Source organism: Triticum dicoccoides, chromosome 2A (genome assembly GCF_002162155.2).
Source record: "Triticum dicoccoides isolate Atlit2015 ecotype Zavitan chromosome 2A, WEW_v2.0, whole genome shotgun sequence".
NCBI classification, from domain to species: Eukaryota; Viridiplantae; Streptophyta; class Magnoliopsida; order Poales; family Poaceae; genus Triticum; species Triticum dicoccoides.
The window spans coordinates 43,682,988-43,704,160 of NC_041382.1; the positions used below are offsets into that span (position 1 = coordinate 43,682,988).

At 48.0% G+C, this 21,173-nt stretch overlaps 1 long non-coding RNA gene and 1 pseudogene across 1 annotated transcript; both read left to right on the forward strand.

The window, feature by feature from the left end:
• Positions 1–2,313: 2,313 nt before the first annotated feature.
• LOC119359925 lies at positions 2,314–2,452 on the forward strand (annotated as a pseudogene).
• A 16,345-nt stretch (positions 2,453–18,797) lies between these two features.
• On the forward strand, positions 18,798–19,716 carry LOC119358844. The gene is made up of 3 exons (XR_005172311.1): positions 18,798–18,988; positions 19,088–19,134; positions 19,243–19,716. It is a non-coding gene; the product is annotated as an uncharacterized LOC119358844 (long non-coding RNA).
• The last annotated feature ends 1,457 nt before the right edge of the window (positions 19,717–21,173 follow it).

The window sequence follows — 21,173 nt, forward strand, 5'->3', positions numbered from 1 at the left end:
TGCTCTTTGCTCTCATCCCATCACCATAATCCTTCGGAAACTTTATTTTCGTCCTCTCCCACAAACTGTAGTTTAGTATTGCATATTTGAACACTCTCTTGCCAAACTCACTTGGGTGGGTGGTAGCAAAGACGGTCGCTAGGGAGAGGAGGGACATGGTTCGGGGGATGTGCGCATGCGTGTGCGAGAGAGAGAGAGAGAGAGAGAGAGAGAGAGGGAGAGAGAGAGAGAGAGAGAGAGAGAGAGAGAGAAGGGCAGCCCATGTTGACTCCTCGAGTCAATGAGCTCATTGGATCAATTGACTAGGCAATCAACCGAGCCCCTGGTTGTGTAATTAATGGTGTGGCAGGTTGGAGGGTGAGCAGTAACATGTTTTGGAGTTGATGGTTGAATCGTGAATAAAGCGGTAAGTCGTGGGTTCAAAGTTTGCCTTCTCTCTTTGAATAACTTTGCTCCACTACTACAAAAGATGGGTGATTCAAATATTTGCGAAAACAAAAGTGTAAGATAACCAGTGGGACAAAGAGATTGTGCCATGGTCCCGACCATTGCCCTGTTTAAAAAATGACATACTTCCTCTGTGTCTTAAGTCAAACATCAGTTTGATTATATCTATAAAAAACAGTTTTTCTAAAGCACATCTAGATGTGTCATAAGTAATACACATTTAAATCTTATATCATTGATCTTACACGGAGATTCGTGTGGGTGTGTTCTTTTTTTTTCTTATGCTTGTTTGGGTCAGTTAGATTTATTGTAGAAAATAATTCCATATTATATATGTTTGAGGTTGTAGACATTTTCTTTATAATCTTGGTCAATTTAAAAACAGCTTGACCGATCAATATATAGTAGACAAAGCTAGATCTTCAAGTATAATTTAGGGTGAGAGATTATTATTTTTTGAAAGAAAAGGCAGAGCAATTTATGCCTTATGCATTTCAAAACAGGTACTCCCTCCGTCACGGTTTAGAAGGCATAGTTAAATTTGCGTGCGTTTTCACAATAGACAAGGTTTAGGGCGCATTGCATTTATTTCTAGTAGCTAATTAGTACTCCGTATACTATTTCTATATGCATGCGTAGTATGAATGCTATTTTTAAACCCATCTCACAACCAATAGATAATCACCTAGGCCCTAGAGAATTTCCAAGCGTGCCTTCTAAACCGTGACGGAGGAAGTATGAAACCTGGGTGACCGAGATCAATTACATAAAGGCAATGTTAGCGCTGCACGGAAAATGCAGCTGGCCATTGCCAAGCCATGTTGAACTAGGAACAGAAGAAAAGGAGTGAGAACAAAGATACAAAAGGAGCTACAGGATGGGGAATACGAGAGCGTATCTAAAAATCTCCCTCCACCGAAGCATGATCTGCTGGTCTGCAGAGTTCTTCGCCCGATGTTAGCGCCTGGAGAGAGGTTATGACCATCGCTATATCTTGATGCTTCTTGACACTCGCGATGCGAAATTATGTCCGTCGCTCACCTCAATTAATTACTCTTCTGCAATCATGGATCTCAAGATGAGCACACGCCCATTCAATTTCTCCCATTTCTTTCTTCGTCGTCAATAAAGTTCTGTTAAGATATCTTAGAATCTTCTAGATGGTTTGTACGGTTGGTAGAGATAGGATGAATACCGTATCTGCTGAGATTGTTTCGTACATTTCAAGTATGTAACGATCCTTTCTTGTACGCCACGGATGGGGCTTTTCCATCCCTATATTAACACGTAACCGCGGCCTGCTACGGCAGGTAGAAACGCTTCCCAATTTACATGGTAATCAGAGCCAATCTTCCTTACCACATCTAGCTTTCCAATCTACCATCAATGGCGTCTTCATCCTCTGCGGCGCCTTCCCTCTTTTCCAACCAAGTTTCCGAAAAACTCACCAGAGAGAACTTCCTCCTATGGAAGGCCCAAGTCCTTCCTCAAATTCGTGGCCCTGGCCTTTATGGCTACCTTGATGGCAGCAAGCCTGCTCCCGAGCCTACCATCTCCTCCACCGACAAAGATGGAAAAATGGTGACTGTGCCGAATCCTCTCCACACCGCATGGGTAGGGATCGATCAGCAGATCCTTTCCTATCTTCTCAATTCCCTCTCAAAGGAGGTTCTCATCCATGTCCTTCATCTCGAGACCTCTGAAGCCGTGTGGAGCGCCCTTACCACCATGTTCGCATCACACTCCCGATCTCGCATCAACAACCTCCGCATATCCCTCTCCAACGCCCAGAAGGGCAATCAATCTGTCCCGGCGTATTTCTCTCGCATGAAGGGCCTGGCTGATGAACTTGCAGCCGCCGGGAAACCCATCGGCGAGGATGAGCTCGTCTCCTTTATCCTAGCCGGTCTTGACATGGAGTACAACCCTCTTGTTTCTGCTCTAGATGCCCGTACTGAACCAGTTTCTCTTGATGCACTCTATGTTCAAATGGCCAATTTCGATCAGCGGGTTGAGCTCCTACAGAACGCCGGTGGTGGCTTCAAATCCTCGGCCAATTCTGCATCTCGTGGACGCGGTGGCTATCGCGGGCGGGGTGCTCCTCGTGGTCGCGACGGAGGGCGAGGCGGCAACAGCCGCGGTGGTGGTAACAGCGGCGGCAATGGTGGTGGTGCTCATCCCTCCTACAACAACAATAGGGGTGGGCGTGGTGGCAACAATAGTGCCTCCCGTGCTCCCGTGTGCCAGATCTGTGGCAAACCGGGGCACATCGCCATAAACTGTTGGTATCGCTACACCGACGACTACCCTCCGGAAGAGAAAACAGCTGGCTCCATCAACACCTCCAGCTACGGCATAGATACCAATTGGTATGCCGATAGTGGTGCTACTGACCACATCACCGGCGAACTCCAGAAGCTTACGGTTCGTGACAACTACCGCGGTGGTGATCAAGTCTACACCGCAGATGGGTCAGGTATGCACATCAGCCACATTGGGCATTCGGTTATTAAAACCCCTTATGATAAAATTCATCTACGAAATATATTGCATGTCCCATCTGCCTCTAAAAATCTCCTTTCAGTTCATCGAATTGCTATTGATAACAATGCTTATCTTGAATTTTGGCCTACTTTCTTTTTCATAAAGGACCAAGCAACGGGGAGAATTCTTCATCGAGGCAGGTGTAGAGGCGGTCTTTACCCTTTGATTCCGCATAGGACATCCAATAAACAAGCCTTCGGTGCCATCAAGCTATCACCTTCACGGTGGCACGATCGACTTGGGCATCCATCTTTTTCTACCGTTCAACGTGTGCTTAGGAATAATAAGTTGCCGTGTCATGGCAAGCTAGACATTGAGTCTGTTTGTGATTCTTGCCAAAGAGCAAAGAGTCATCAATTACCTTATCCAGTTTCGAATAGTGTGTCTACTGTTCCTCTTGAGTTAATCTTTTCTGATGTATGGGGAGATGCTCCTCTTTCTGTTGGTAGATACAAATATTACGTCAGTTTCATCGATGATTATAGTAAATTTTCTTGGATCTACCTTATCAAAAAGAAATCTGATGTATTCGAAGTATTCAAAAATTTCCAAGCACATGTTGAACGTCAATTTGGTAGAAAAATTCTCGCCGTCCAATCTGATTGGGGAGGCGAATACCAAAAATTAAATTCGTTCTTTCAACAACTAGGCATATCGCATCATGTCTCCTGCCCGCACGCCCATCAACAGAATGGGTCAGCAGAACGAAAACACCGTCATATTGTTGAAGTTGGTCTTGCTCTCCTTGCCAACGCATCCATGCCGTTAAAGTTCTGGGATGAAGCTTTCCTAGCAGTCACCTATCTCATCAACACTCTTCCCAGTAGCGTCATCAATTTCGACACTCCCTTTGAGCGCCTCTTTCATACTAAGCCTAACTATGCATCCCTTCGGGTGTTTGGGTGTGCTTGTTGGCCAAACCTCCGCCCATACAACACTCAAAAACTATCTTTCCGATCCAAAAAGTGTGTTTTCATAGGCTATAGTCCTCGGCACAAAGGGGTTAAGTGTCTTGACGTGTCCACTGGCCGTGTTTATATTTCTCGAGATGTTGTCTTCTATGAGACTCTTTTTCCCTTTGCATCACTCCATCCAAATGCAGGAGCTCTCCTTCGAAAAGAAATTTTGCTTCTTCCCGATTTTCTCAAAAATCCATCTTTTGATCATGGGGGCGATAATAATTGTGATGCTCAAAATATGGCATGTGCTACTGACCAAACTTCTTCAAAGGATGGTGTGCAGGATACAGGAGATGTACAAAAACAATTGAGTGAAAATCTCGCCCAAAACAGATTAAATTTGGAGGCAAGTGATCCCTTATTTTATGCTGTACAAGATGACAGAAGCACGGGACACGGAGCAGATTCTGGCGCCCGATCCGAGGCTGATCCGGCTGCAGCGGAAACTTCCAGCGCGCCAGGTTCGCCCGCCTCCCGCATGCAGCCGCGGGCAAATCGTTCTCCTGCATGCAGTCCGGGCCCCGCTGACTCCTCGCCACGCGCGCCCTCACCTGGTGGGAATCGCTCGCCCACGCTCAACGGATCAGGAGTATCTGACGGGCCGGCCTCGCCCGCTGAGCCCGCGGGATCTTCTGCGGCAAGTGGGCAATCAACCAACGGTGCTGCAGCGCCCGGATCTTCTGCAGCTGGACCGGCTGAAGCAGCGCCCCAATCTTCTGCGGCTGAACCTCCTGTGCATGGTCGTACATGATCCCAATCTGGGATACACAAGCCTCTACAACCAAAAGATGGTACAGTATTGTATGAAAAAAATTTCAGAGTTAAATATGGATCTTTTTGTTCCACATGTGAGCCGCAAAGTGTACAAGAAGCGTTGGAGAGTATGAACTGGAAAAAGGCAATGGACACCGAATACTCGGCATTAATGAACAACGAAACATGGCATCTAGTTCCAGCTAGTCATGGTAAAAATGTAATTGATTGTAAATGGGTGTATCGAATTAAAAAGAAAGCAGATGGTAGCATAGATAGATACAATGCTAGATTAGTTGCAAAAGGCTTTAAACAAAGGTACGGGTTAGATTATGAGGACACTTTTAGTCCAGTCGTTAAAGCAGCTACTATCAGACTCGTTTTGTCTATTGTTGTGTCCAGGAGATGGAGCCTAAGACAGCTAGATGTGCAGAACGCGTTCCTTCATGGTGTTCTGGAAGAAGAGGTCTACATGAGGCAACCACCTGGCTATGAAGACAAAAATTCACCCTTTCATGTGTGCAAGCTGGACAAGGCCTTGTATGGACTCAAGCAAGCACCAAGAGCATGGTACTCTAGGTTAAGCTCAAGATTACAAGAATTGGGTTTTACCCCTTCAAAGGCTGACACCTCATTATTTATTTTTAATAAATCCGGAGTAACAATATTTTTGCTCATATATGTTGATGACATTATTGTTACTAGCTCCTCTCAGGAAGCAGTGTCAGCACTACTACATGATTTGGGTTCCAGCTTTGCACTCAAAGACTTGGGAGATTTACACTTCTTCCTTGGGATAGAGGTCAAGAAAACTGGAGACGGCATCGTGTTAACACAGGAGAAGTATGCCTCAGAAATCTTGACCAGAGTTGGCATGAAAGACTGTAAGCCTGCACCCACACCTCTGTCAAGCACTAAGAAACTTTCAGCTTTTGATGGTGAGCTTCTAGAACCGGAGGATAGTACAAGGTATAGAAGTGTTGTTGGGGCACTACAATATTTGACTCTCACAAGACCAGATATTTCTTTCTCAGTCAATAAAGTATGTCAATATTTACATGCTCCAACTACAGTTCATTGGTCAGCAGTAAAAAGAATTCTTAGATATGTCAAAAACACCATCAACACAGGACTTGCATTTAGTAAGTCTTCATCTACTCTGTTAAGTGCTTTCTCAGACGCAGACTGGGCAGGATGTATTGATGATAGAAGATCAACTGGTGGCTTTGCAGTATTTTATGGTGCAAGTCTAATTTCCTGGAGTTCAAGGAAACAAGCTACAGTGTCTCGCTCAAGCACTGAGGCTGAGTATAAATCGCTGGCGAATGCAACGGCTGAAGTCATTTGGGTGCAGTCACTATTGAGAGAATTGGGTATACCCACGAGACATACTCCATGTCTATGGTGTGATAATCTTGGGGCAACTTATTTGTCAGCTAATCCTATCTTTCATGCACGTACCAAGCACATTGAAATTGACTATCATTTTGTCAGAGAAAGGGTGGCAAGAAAACTACTTGATGTTCGTTTTGTGTCTTCAAAGGACCAGGTGGCGGATGGGTTCACTAAGGCTCTACCAGTTCGAAATCTAGAAGACTTCAGACGCAATCTCACCTTAACCAAGGTGTGATTGAGGTGGGCTGTTAAGATATCTTAGAATCTTCTAGATGGTTTGTACGGTTGGTAGAGATAGGATGAATACCGTATCTGTTGAGATTGTTTCGTACGTTTCAAGTATGTAACATCCTTTCTTGTACGCCACGGATGGGGCTTTTCCATCCCTATATTAACACGTAACCGCGGCCTGCTACGGCAGGTAGAAACGCTTCCCAATTTACATGTTCGTCATGTTGTCATCACCGAAGTACCAGCACGCACGGCTTGGAGGTCCCGGTGGCTATATCACACACCATGGGAACGCCCTTCGAGTCGATCCAGTACACAGAGTCTGCTCTCACCCCCGGGATGGTGCCGGCTCACACCACGGCGGGGCTGCTCTTGTTGCCGACGGACACGGAACAGCCTCCAAGATCCCTCACGGCGTCCCAGCACGGGATGCGCCCAAGGTCGTACCTCAGGACGAAGATCTCGTCCGCAGACATTCTGAAGTACCCGGTCCCCGAGGTGATGTTGCAGCTGTTATTCTGCCACACCTGGTACAGGCTGCCATGGCAGAAGAAGATGTGCTTGGTGGATGTGAGTTTATAGAAGGTGGTCGGGTCAAAGTCGCACCTCCACACGAGTGTCAGCTGGTCGTCTTGATAGCCGCGGGGGCTGCGGAGCGCGTGCACGCCCCCGCGTGAGTCGAGGCAGTAGCAGTACAGCTCATGGCCGGCGTCGTAGAAGGCTAGGTCGACAAGGTAGCGGTCGATGATGTCGGTGGTCGTCCACTTCCTGTCCACCTTACCGTCGATGTAGGCCAGCTCGTCCCTGTTGCACAGGGCCACGACGGTCCAGTCGTAGTTCGGGTTCGGCGCGAACACGATCTTGCGTACGCACTCGTCCTCGTGAGCCCTGGGCGGAGAGACGAGCTCAACCTCCTTGCCAGTGCGGGGTTCGACGAGGAAGATCCTCCTCCAGCTGCTGGTGCCCATGTCGTTCCAGTGTTCCTGGTCGACGGCGAGTGCGAAGCGTCCGTTGCCCGAGCCAACGACACGGGCGCGGGGCCGTTGGGCGTGGTGGTCGAGCGCGGAGAGCATCGGGTGAGGCTGGAACGAGGGCCGCCGCATCGGGAGTAAGAAGTCGAAAACACCGAGAAGGCGGGCGGGGTCGTGGAGATCGGTGGACACCGTGTGGAGGTGGAACCAGCGCCGCATCGAAAGGGAGAAGACGGAGGCGCTGTAGTTGTCGTGGTCGTTGCCGAGGGAGAGGAGGCCCGCGTAGGACGGCGGCAAGAGGGAGGAGTGCCACGCGTTGCAGACGCCGCGGATGGACGTGTAGTCTCGTAGAGACAGGCCGTCGGCGGCGGCGATGGACACACGAGGAGCTCGGCAGGCAGGTGAGCCCAGGGCACGGCCGGCGCGGCGCCGGCGTCCCGTACTCCCGTCTCCCTGCACCTGGCCTGGATGAATCGCCAAAGGAACATCTTATTGGATCGGGGAATAATTTGGCCTATTGCTTGTGCATATGTACTCAGCCCCGCAGGGTGTCTGGTCGTGACGGCCACCATCCAATCAGAGATTGCCACGTCATCCATCGCATCAGGTCTCGCTAACGCGAGCACCGAGTCGGACAATGAAGCTTCATGTAATCCGAACCAGGTAGTATTTATCAAAAAAATAATATTGTAATCCTAACCAGGCAATGAAGCTTCAGAGTCCAAACGTTATTATTTTCTTATTACGAGATTCCGGACGTTTCTGTATGGAACTTCAACAAGGATTCATTCACCACGCATGCAACTTAATAATCGCAATCCTGCAACAGGAAGAAGAGTGATTTTTCTGTAATGCATAGAATATATTGAGCCTGCATCCACCGTATCTGTCACTTGTTTGAGATTTGTGCCACGCTTTTAGATTTTGACAAAAAAAATCTTGTTCCAAACTATTGTGTGATTTTTAGTCTTCTTTTTCATGTTTCAAAAAGGGCGTCATATGTGGTGAAACCATCCGTCTCCATGTATCCTGACGTCCGTCACCTCTGGTTGTCCGATCGAAATCCTTTGCATCGTGTGTGTTATTGTGTATGCCCTTATTTTGCAGAAACAGACCATCTCCGACCCATGTTAGGCCTGTGATTCTTTTCTCAGTAAAGAAAAAAAAATAGCCTCAGCCAGCTCTCCCAGTTCCCTACTTTCAATCGTTTGTGTACCGGTCCTCATTCACAGCCCTGAATGCATCCCAACTACAACAACAATCGTGATGGCATGCATCACGGAAAATCACCATGACGAAATTCATCTGCCAAGATAATAACCAAAGCTTTTCACGGCATGCATGTGCAGCTACAGATTGAGGTAAAAGCTTGCAAACTCTAATGAATGAGGAAGAATTTGCTACGCCAAACAAGAAAGCCAGCATTCCTCTATTAGTGAGTTTATTAATGAACATACTTGGACCATGTCGCTTTTAGTTTAGAGTTATGCATAATGATGCTGTTTATGTTTCAGTGCACATCTTTTGCTTTGAGATGTGATGAGAAACTGAAGCCTGATGTAGGGATGATGTGTGAAGGGCTAGAGGTTGTCAAGGAACTCTCAGGGGCCGGTCCTGATATTTCGGAGGCCTGGGGCGAAATTACAAACTGGGGCCCCTACTATAAAGATCAAAATAATAATCTCATTTCTTTTTAAATTCATTCCTTTACCTAACTTATTATTGTCTATTGTTCCAAAATAAAATGAAAATTGTAAATAATGTATTTCTTTACTTAATTAGACAAATCGAATACCTGATAGACGGCAAACATCAAGACGGAAGGTTTAAAGTTTAAAAGCTTCATTTTCAACAATAAAAAATCATTTACCTACCCGACGGTTACGGGAGTCTGAGTGGCTTTATTATATAACCATGTTTGGATTGAAGTTTTGTGTGTATAGCTGAAACCTTCTTCCAATTTTTAAGTTAAATTTGCAGTCATGATGATTTGGAGAGAGAATGCAAAGAACAACAATCGAACACATAGCAGGCAACTTTTTCAATAGATAAGGCGATTGGTGTTGTGTCGACAAAGTCTAGATTGAAATAAGAAATAGAGCAACGGGCACACGAAATTAAAAAATTGTACTGCATCATATGCGAGACTTTCTAAGATTTGACTGCTGCTGCACTATATGAACGTGACCAAATAGAAAGAGGAGGTTAGGGATGACCTTATAAGTGGGGTGGCTTCGTCTTGCACATGAGAGGCATCTCACGAGCGTGGGTCGGCATTGAGCACGAGGGTGGCCAGGCGCTCGACCACGGCCCGCTCCAGACTGTTATGGCCGCCGCAGGGCACGCGGAGCACCTGCATGGCCCCACGTGTGTCGAGCAAGTACACCTTGTCGCCTCCGGCAGGGTCGTAGGCCATGTCGAGGAGGCAGTTCGTGTGGGTGATGACATCGACGGTCGTCCACTTGTTGTCCACTTTTCCGTGCATGTAGACTACCTGGTGGTTGTTGTACAGGGCCACGACGGTCCAGTCGTCGTTCGGTTTCGGCGCGAACACGACCTTTCGTACGCGCTCCTCGTTGTAGTTCCTGGTGGGGGAGACGAGCACGACCTCCTCGCCTGAACGGGGGTCGACGAGGAAGATCATCCTCCTCGTCGAGACGTCGCGTAAAACCCTGCCCGGCCCCTGGGGCCGGTGCCTCTGGTCGACGGCGAGGGCGAAGCGGCCGTTGCCTGAGCCGACAACGCGGACGCTGCAGTGAACTAGAGGCCGATCGCCGCCATTGGTGTCATCGTCGAGCACGGGGTAGACGGTGTGCATGTGGAGCGGGCGCCGCATCGGGACGCAAACGAGTGAGGCGATGTGCCGGCCATGGTCGTCGGCGAGGGAAAGGAGGCGGGGTACGTCGCGAGAGCGAGGGCGGAGTGCCACGCGGTGCAGACGCGGCCGAGGCAGGCGTAGTCCGTTACAGACACACGGGTGGCGATGGACACGAGGAGCTCGGTGTGGATGTCGGACCAAGGGGAGCGTCCGGCCGGCGCCATGGCGTGCCGTTCGCTCGCACTTGGTGTGGAGGAATCGAGCATTGTGCTACAGATACGTGTGGAGGAATCGCCATGGCTCGCTCGATCGATCTGCCGTTTGCCTGCACTAGTACGCACTACGCTTTATATAGGGCCCGTGGGATATTTGTCAGTCCGAATCCTAGACGAACTTTGGGGCGTTGAATTTACTACTTACTAGCTCAAGCAAGGCTGCAATCCGACCGAACCTCGCCTCGGACGTTTTTGTTGGAGACGTGTTTCTCGCGCTCTCTCTCTCCTTTCGTTTGCACGGCTGGCACTCGTAGAGTACAATCCACGTGCGCGCGTGCGTGCAAAACAGCAATACATACACGGACGGTGCCCGTCGCATGCCTAAACCGATATGGGTTCCCATTGTCGTAAATGCCGTATCAGAGTCGGAATCGGGCAAACTCCGGCAGGCTCCCGATCCCCGATCGATTTCTTTTCTTTCATAAAATCTACATATACGTAAGCAGCAGCTGCATGCCCACGTGAGCGATTTAGCCGACCAACGAGACCCTCGGGATAGCCGACGGGAGAGCAACCATCGAGAGCCGGCGCCGCGATCTCGCTCGATCTCGATCGGGATGGAGGAGGTGTCAGCGCCGATCTCGGCGGACGACCAGCGCCTGCTGCTGCAGCATGCGTCGCCGCTGGCGCAGGAGGACTATGGAGCCTTGGAGTGGTTGACGCGGGAGCCGGTGTGGTCGTCGGGCGTCCCCGAGGAACTCTGGGGACTGCGCTTCTTGGCCCCGCTCGACGGCGATCAGCTGATGACGCAGGATGGCGGCGAGGGCACCACGTCGTCGGAGGTCCCCGAGGAGTTCCGATGGCTGTTCTTGGCCCCGCCCAACGACGGCGCCGCTGTCGCTCCTCCGCCGCCGTCGCCCTCGGCGGATGCCCAACTCCTGCCGGAGGAGGGAGATTATGATGCCTTGGAGTTGGACCAGTGGATGCACGAGAGTAGCGAGCCGGAGCCGTGGACACCGGAGGAGGAGGATTACGATGCGTTGGACGACGACTAGGTCCAGTAGTCAGTCCAGTATTCGTATATGTGATGCTTTGATCTTATTTTGGTTTAAGATCTGCGATGTATGAAACCGATACTTTACTTACTTGCTTTGATCTTGTTTTTAGGGAAAAAGAAAACCTTCCTTGATCTTATTATAGTTGATTAAAAAGATTTTATTCGTACAAATAGGGAAATTGTGGCTTTTGCATAAGGACAAACAACCGGTTGATTCTGTTCGACTCACCACAAATTCTTATACTTATTACTTTGTTGACTACCCCCTCCGTCCACGAATAAATGAACATCTATCTTTTGTCCTAAGTCAAAATTTTAAAACTTTGACCAACTTTCTAGGGATAAATAGCAGCATTTATGACACTAAATTAGTATCAGTAGATCCATTTTAAAATGTACTTTCATAATATATTAATCCGATGTCATATATGTTACTACTCTTTTCCATATAATTAGTCAAAAATTTAAAACTTTAACTTGAAATCAAAGGTAGATGTACACTTATTCATGGACAGAGGAAGTAGACCAGAAAAGTACATATTGCAGCCGGTTTGAAAGAATGGATTCTATGTGATAAGAGCTATTCCAGTCACCCTTTTTACTAAATGATGTGCAAAGCTCAAAGCTCTAAGAGCATCTCTAACAGCGCGGCGCGTTAAAAAAGCTTTTGCAGCTTGTTGTTTGTGAGTTTTTGTGCGGCACGGTGTGCTCGCTCCAGCGGCCATTGCAAATTATAGCACACGCGAGCCGCTTCAGCAGACGCTGTAAAAAATACTACGCTATGCACACAAAGCAAATAGACATAGATAAAAAAAATGATACATAGATATAAAAAAAGTGATACAGAGAAAAAGCGATACATAGACTAAGAAAACGATACATAGATAGTTCATGTAGCATAGATAAATAGTCCGAGGTAAAAACTACGGTGCAACTAGAAACTACTCCGAGTCGTTGTCCTCCTCCTCGCTTGTCGTCTGATGTATCAAGCCACACGTCTTTCCACCGTTCATCGTTGCTAGAGAAGAATGATGCCGCTCTCAGATCGCAGTGCGATATCGCCAGTGCCTTCCGACGACGCCTGTCCGCCCATTCCGCGCGCCACCTTGCCCTCCTCTTCGCCCAGAAGGCATTCTCGTTGGCGACGTCCTCTGGGTGGCGCTGGTGCCGCTCCGCCATGGCTCGCTCGTCCGCCTCGGTGATGAGGAGTCGGCGCTGCCGCCGACGGTGTTTCTGACGGTCGGCGTCAGTTATTAGCCGCGGCGGAGGGGCGACGGCCTGCGCCTGCTCGCATGTCTAGACGTCCTGGAAGTTCATCAGTTGGCGAGGTCTCTGGAGGCACCACGCCTTCACGTCGTACATGTGGCGGCCTCGTGCGCTGTTTCGAATGTGCCGACGCCGAGGTGGACGTCGCCGGACCGAAATCCCGGCGTAGAAGGCGGCGGAGGGGCGCTTGCGGACGTCGCGGTAGCCCGAAGATCCCAGACAGCGCGGCGTCGGCATGGTGGCGCAGTGGTGGCGCGTCGGTGGCGGGGCGAGGAAGCGGGGAGAGAGCACGTGGCAATGTGTCGCACTGCGATATCGCCAGTGCCTTCCGACGACGCCTGTCCGCCCGTTCCACGCGCCACCTTGCCCCCTCTTCGCCCAAAAGGCATTCTCGTTGGCGACATCCTCTGGGTGGCGCTGGTGCCGCTCGGCCATGGCTCGCTCGTCCGCCTCAGTGATAAGGAGCCGGCGCTGCCGCCGATGGTGTTTCTGACGGTCGGCGTTAGTTATTAGCCGCGGCGGAGGGGCGACGGCCTGCGCCTGCTCGCATGTCTAGACATCCTGGAAGTTCATCAGTTGGCGAGGCCTCTGGAGGCTCCACGCCTTCACGTCGTACATGCGGGCGGCCTCGTGCGCGGTTTCGAATGTGCCGAGGCCGAGATGGACGTCGCCGGACCGAAATCCCGGCGTAGAAGGCGGCGGAGGGGCGCTTGCGGATGCCGCGGTAGCACGAAGATCCCCGACAGCGCGGCGGCATGGTGGCGCGGTGGTGGCGGGGCGAGGAAGCGGGGAGAGAGCACGTGGCAATGTGGATAGCGATGGAAGGCCGCGTGGCAGGCGCCGCAACTTATAGATGCGCCAAATCTAGCGCGCGAGCTCCCGCTTTTTCCCGGGCGCACGAGTTTTCCGCCTTCACTGGAGTGCGCGAAAGCGTCCCGCGCGTGATTTTTGCCGCCGCCATTGGAGATGCTCTAAGGAGAGTTAACATGCCACCTGACTACAAAGTCCTCCAGATCACATACTCCCTAACAAACAACAAAAATACTAGTCTAAACTGTGGTTTCGGAGCAATCCATGGCTAGGGTTTCTATAGACTCCTCCGGACGGTTTACAACTACCGCTGGTATTGTGAGCATAACTTTGACCGGTAATTTAAATTTGAGTATACCATTGGAATTATAAACTGCTTGGAATTATCTAGCGTAGTAGTTTCTTGTATTCACCAATAGAGTTTTAATCTGTGGAAATAAGAGGAATCGTATTTAAGGCTGATGGTAGTGGAGAGTACCATAAACTAGTATCTGCATAGGATACTAGTGTGTGATACTACTTCCGTAATGCATAGTATTATAAATTAGTATCTTAGGTTACCTTATTAATTGCTATACATGACACACAGTAGTACAACGTTTAATATAATACGGTATCATGATATGATATCACAACCTCTCTTTCTTTATTTAATTGTATGCCACATCATTTAAAAAGTCTAGTTGGTATGCATGATACCATTTATGATACTCCCGTTACGACCAGCCTAATATTATCTTTGTCGTAACTACATACCATCTTTTAATTGGTGCACGCAAATTTCACCAACTCTGACTTAAAAATTAATACATAAAAAACATTAAGATGGAACACATTAAAACAATATCATTAGATTAGAAGAAGTATGCCTCTAATATGATGATTTAATAGTATATATTTCACCAAAAATCTCGTGAAAACAGTAGGAACGTCTAGTTTTGAATAGTTGGAAATCAGGGGATATTTCTGCTCTCTTTTACCCACGGAAAAGTTACATGTTAATATGTTATGCACATCGGTATTTCTCCAATCTTGCACAACCTCTCCACATACATAGGATGTTAACTAAAAAAAGATACATACGGTGTTACCCGCAAAGAGAGATACATATGATGTTAACTTTATTTTTTGACTTGAAATAGCATGCATTTAAATTAACTAGTTGGCGCAGTTAAATCACCGGCCACGGCACTAACTACATCAAGAGGTAAATCATTGAGCCAAACACGCTCGCTACCCCTCACCATCCTAGAACCAAAACTAATACTCCTCTATCTTAGGTTATGCACCGTGACCAAGGTGAAGAGAAAACGAGAAAACTTAATGTTTATTTACAAATTAATAACATTGTATGTAACAAGCTGACCACTGCATGTCATATTTGGTAGTCTCAAGTTATTAAAAGCATATACACCTCACATCTCTTATTGTTTGATTTCTTTATTTATGTCAAAAAAACAAGAAATAACGTGAAAGTTAATGCACCGCATCTATGTGTTTTGTAATTATTTGGTTTTCGTAAGATGACTTAGGCTGATCGTAACGGAAAGTATCATATACTAGTATCATGCATATGATACTATTCTATGATACTACTTCCGTAATGCTTAGTATCATAAGTTAGTATCTTATAGGTTGTCTTATTAATTGTCATGCATGACACAAAGTAGTACTATATTTAATATGATACGGTATCATAATATGATACCACACCTTCTCCTTCTTCATTTAATTGTGTGCCAGATCATCTAAAAAATTTAGTTGGCATGCATGATACCGCTTATGATACTCCCATTACGACTAGCCTTATACATCGACACCGTCTTCAATTCCAGCCCTTCGCTATTGAAGTACCAGCAATCATCTTTGCATGGGCCATAAGGGAGGACACAAGGCTCAGAGATCCCCGTGGCTATATCACACACCATGGGAACACCCATCCCGTCCATCCAGTACACGCTATTTGCTCTAACCCCTGGGAGAGCGGTGGCCCGCACCATCCTCGGGCTGCTGATCTTGCCAACAAACACGGAGTAGCCTCCGAGATCCATCACAGCGGCCCAGCATGGCCAGCGCCCAGGATCGTACCTGAGGACGAAGATCTCGCCCGCGGACATTGTGAAGTGGATCCGGTTTGCCTGCTTCCTTCTGTGCTTCTATCCGTGCTCCCACTTCATCTTACAGCTGTCTTTTTCCTTTCTTTTTTCTAATTTAATCATCTTCCCCCTTGATTTTAAAGAGGTGGGACCGGGTCTTATTTTGTTTTAATCAAATCAAGCCATGTATGCAGGAGCACGGATGGGCATACACGCGAGGAGCAGGCAAGTCTCGTCCTTGTGAAGTTCCGGCTTCATGAGATAAAATTGGCATTTGTGTTCCTCCACACCTGGTACAAGCTGCCATGGCAGAAGAAGATGTACTTGGTGACCATCAGCGGGGACGCGGCGTCGTAGGGCGGGGTGTAGGCGGCCGTCGGGTTGGGGTTGAGCACGAGGGCTGCCAATGGCTCGACTACGGCCCGCTCCAGGCTGTTGTGGCCGCCGCGGGGCACGCGGAGCACGTGCAGGCCAGCACGTGAGTCGAGCAAGTACACCTTGTCGGCAGCGGCAGGATCAAAGGCCATGTCGACGAGGCACGCCATGTTGCCGGTGAGGACGCCGACGGTCGTCCAGTTCTTGTCCACTTTGCCGTCGATGTAGGCCACCTTCTCGCGGTTGTACAGGGCCACGACCGCCCAGACGGCATTCGGTTTCGGCGCGAACACGACCTTGCGTACCGACATCTCGTTGTAGTCCTCGGTCGGAGTCGGGGAGACGAGCACGACCTCCTCGCCGGCGCGGGGGGTCGACGAGGAAGGCCCTCCTCTTCCAGCCGCTAGGAAAGACGCTGCCCTGGGGCCGGGGGTCCTTGTGCTTCTGGTCGACGGCGAGGGCAAAGCGGCCGTTGCCTGAGCCGACGACGCGCACGCTGCGGTTGATTACGGGCCCATCGCGGTCGTCGTCGCCGTCGTCGAGCGTGGGGTAGACCGTGTGGAGGTGGAACCGGCGTCGCATCGGGAGGCAGACAAGGGAGGCGGTGCGCCGGCCGTGGTCGTCCGCGGGGGAGAGGGAGAGAAGGCGAGGGTACGTCGGCGGAGTGAGGGCGGAGCGCCACGCGGCGCAGACGCTGTGGAGGCAGGCGTAGTCCCTTAGAGACATGCGCGCGGCGATGGACGCGAGGAGCTCGCTGTCGAGGTCGGACCAAAGGTAGCGTCCCACCGGCGCCATGACGTGCCGTTCGGTTGCACTTGGTGTGTGGAGGAATCGAGCATTGTACTACAGATACGTTTGGACCCGGTCGCCGCAATCGCCATGACTCGCTCGATCTGCCATTTGCAGTACGTTTTATACTCAACGTTTTAAATAGCGAGCTATGACATTTAGCGACGATCCTTAAAAACAGCTATAACTCGGCAAATCGTACATGAAATCATTTAGCGTCAACATCCTCAAACAGCTATAGCAAAGCTATAGCGAAGCTATCGCCGGCTATTTAAAACTATGTTTATACTACTCGGGTTCGAATCCTAGGCGAACTATGGGGCGTTGAATTTACAACTAGCTCAAGCAAGGCTGCAATCCGATCGAACCTCGGACGTTTTGTCGACACCAGTACGGAATTTCAGATTTTTGTTTCCGCTGAATTCTGGACGCATATGAGCTTTCTGATCAGATATTTGAAGAGTTGATAAATCAATAGCCCGTATCAGAGTTGGAATCGGACAGACTCCGGCAGACTCCCCGATCGATTTTCTTCTCTTTCATCTACTATCTACTACCACTATAAAAGAAAAAAAGGACGGAGAACCAGATCATCCTATCCATCGAAACCTGCAATCTGATGGTCTACATCCCTCCAGCATACTAAACGCGTTTTACGCTTTAATTACCCAACATGCCATCTACTACCACTATAAAAGAAAGAGAGGGACAGATTCAAATGATCACAACCATCCATCATCAACATCTAATGGTCCATAGTCTTTCTATGTTTAACACTAGCAAGCCACTGATCACACAGTAAGCAAAAGGACCCGCACAAACGCAAAACGACTCGCACCACTAATCCTCCCCATTCCTTCATCCTGAACAAAACTGCCCGCACGAACCCACGACCTTCGTTGGTCCTCCTCTGCTACCCACGCCTCCCGCAGATCCTCCGCTCGGCCGCTCCCCGTAGATCCTCTGCTGCCCCACGGACGCGACCGCGGACTGCCGCCGCCGATGATCCCATCTGATGGCGGCGCCGACCCATCCCTGGCGCTGGATGCGGCGACCTCCGGTAGAGGCGCGCCCAGCCGCGCCTTCCCCAGCACAGTCTCGCCGGGATGCCTCCGCTCCTCCGGCAGCGCCGCGCCCGTCCGCCGCAGCCCGCCGGCGAGGGCACAATCGGTGCCGACCTGCACGCGCAAGGGGAGGCGGCAGGAGCAGTCGTGCAAGGGCAGGACCAGCCGTGCGGTCAATCGAGCGATCCTTTTTCATCTTGGCCGCCATGTCCCCCGCCGTGGACGACGCCCGCTGTGGCGATCTCCACCCTGGCGACCAGCTCTGCCTCGCCCGCCAAATCAAATCTACGAACTAAGGTTGATTTCTATGACTTCAGTTCGCTGGTGGTACTGGCATAACGCTTATGTTGCAGGCTTCTCCAGAATGATTCCTCACAAGAGATATCTCAACCAGTCATAAGTTAGCCTGAAGACATATGGTGCAGATATTCTTCCTTGGTATAAGAGATACTTTCGAGTTTCGACTAAGCACACGCGCAATGTTACATTTGAGTAAGGGATTACCATGTTCTCTGAATTTTCTACCCGACAGATATGTTCAACTATAGTTAGAGTATTCCGACAAAGGGTTTACCCCCGCTTTATATTATAAAGCATCCGGATATTTAGAGTATTATACATCTCTAATCTGCATATTTGAAACCAACATGATAATGTTCCATACTTCTTAAGCCATTTTGGTGCCACCTATTGTACCATCATTTTTTGCTTCAGGTATTGTCCTTATTTCCAAACAATTCCTTTGTCTTCGCTTTCTCTACTCACATGTGTTTTTTAGTCTTCCTCTCACTCTTTTGAGCTTCTACAGAACTGATGTCTAACTGCTATGTTTACCCTTCTGAATAATACCCTTATCAAGTTTTCAGCTTTTAATGTAAAACCGTAACCAATTACCGAAATTTTGGAGTTCTTTTTCACCTTTTCGTGTCCGGTTGTGGATAAAAAACTTATGCTGAATCATTACGTCTCCAGACGAGCAGTGCAGATTTGAGAGTTGGGTTATTTGTCAAAAGTTTTCCGTTTTATCCATACAATAGAAAAATTAGTTTTACATAATTTGAATGTGTGCTCACATGAGCTTGTAAACTTCTCTCATGTGTCCACACAAGGGCGGAGGGAAGATTCTTTCTGTGAAGAAACCTATTTTGTATGAAGTTGTAGTTGATTTTATCGGACTGGGAAGTGATGGATGCACCAAGTAGGTGGTCTTTATTTCTGGGATTAGAATTTCCAAAAGGACTGTTTCTTCTCACCTTGATCTTGTGATCTAATGAAACTTATTCCTGATTTTGATCAGGGACACAACAGTGAAGATGTTTTTGAATTTCGTGCTGTAGCTAAATGGTGAAGTTTTCATGAATTCATGTTATGAATTGGTTCTCACTTTTTTTATCATAACCTTTTATTATCTCATGATTTATTGATTTTTTTTGTTGATATTTCTGTTTGCAGAACGATTATTAGATATTGGAGTTGAGTCAAAGCACGGTTTTGAACGATTATCAGTGATTGTCCTAGATCAATGGGTGATTTATGTGCAAATGCTACAGTCGAAGACATGCAGTTGCTTGCCGTCGATGAAGCGACATCAACATGGGTAGCTGATCCAGTCATCTGTTAGTCTGTTCGTCTTTCTTCCTTGCACTTTGTTCTTCAGTCATGTGTTGGGCATCCTTCCCCATGCTACTGACTCTATGGTGTCGCTGGCCCATGCTTCTGACTCTCCAGACATATACTCACTTCTTAGAAATCCCATGGCAATTGCTTTCATGTGAATTTTGGTTAGTACTCCGTATTTATGATGCTGCTGGCCTCATTGCTCTGAATATACTACCACACTGCATGATAAAATCAACAATGACTTTTCTTAATGCATGTAAATTATCGCTTCTCTGTAATGTTTGATGTCAATTTATTCCATGACAATGGTGCGAACTAGGATCTGACCGGACAAGACAGTCACGCTGTCAGCCCAGTCTACCACGTCCTTGCTCGCGTCAGCACACCCATTGCAAGCCTATTGATGGTGCAGTTGCTGAGCGGGGAGGTGAAATCCCTGAGCTAGGCAACAATATGGATGACTTGGATTGATAAAAAATTTCATTAGCATTTATCTCCTTAATGAGAGAACTTTTGAGAATTTTGATAACTTTGAAAGATGTTTATATTGGCAACAACAGTTGTAACGAATATTATGTGCTTTAAGAATATGGTTTTTGGTGCTAACAGTTGCAGGATTAGATCACCATTCGAACATGATTTGAGGATAATGCAAAGCGGCTTTCAATCGGAACTAGATTTAATCTTCTTTTCCAACCTATCAGTAGTTCAGTACACAGACCGAATGAAACATCATTTATCTCTATGCAGCTATATTATCACAATGGTGAGTGGCATAGCTAGCTCGGTGAGTCGGGGTGGTACAACAATGAATTTTTTAATGTAAATCTATGTATTTGGAAGAATTTTTTTTCTAGCCTAAATATAGGCTATGGACCACCCTGTCCACCCCCTAGCTAAGGCATGGCTGTCACTTCTAAGAGCAAGTATAATACTACGAGGTAAAAGCACGACAGACCCAGGAACTTGTCCGGCCCGTGATGTTTCAGCCCACAAACTTGCAAAACTCCACTCCGCCACCCACAAACTTGCAGCCCATGTGCAAAAACACCCAAAGCCAATCCCATTGCGACATCTGGCTGAGGCGGAGCCGAGGCGTTCGTCGCTCCCTTTTGTAGAAACCCCCCTGACATTTACCAGTACTGAACCCGCACTCCACATCTATGGCGACAGTTGATTCAGTATAGAAAGAAGACTGGCTGTACTAACACAAAACGCTACTCAGTTCAGAAAAGATTCAGACAGAAACATAGAAATCAGTTCAGAATTTGCTGTACATATGTGTCATGACTGAAAAAATTCAGAATTTGCTGTACATATGTGTCATGACTGAAAAAATTCAGAATTTGTTGTACATATGTACCATGACAGTAAAAATTCAGAATTTGATGTACATATGTACAATGACTAAAAAATGCAGAAATTGAGCACATATTTTAAGCAGCAGAGATTAGTTCAAACATCATTTAAACAAGTACAGCATAAAAGAGTTTGCTGTCACATAATACACTTAAGTTTAGTAGCAGCATCATGGAGTTTGCTGCCACAAAATACATCACTAAAGAAAGTTCATCCATGAACTCTTACATTTGGTGAGACAAAATGAAGTTCATTCATGAACTTGTAGGTGTACTAATGGAATGGCCTACAAGTTGAGATCTGGAATTTCTATAGCCCTGTCATCTCCAAACAACCAGTAATATGCACCTCTTCCAGTACCAAATCCAAGTCCTAAAGATGTGTCAACACCTGAAGATATTCCA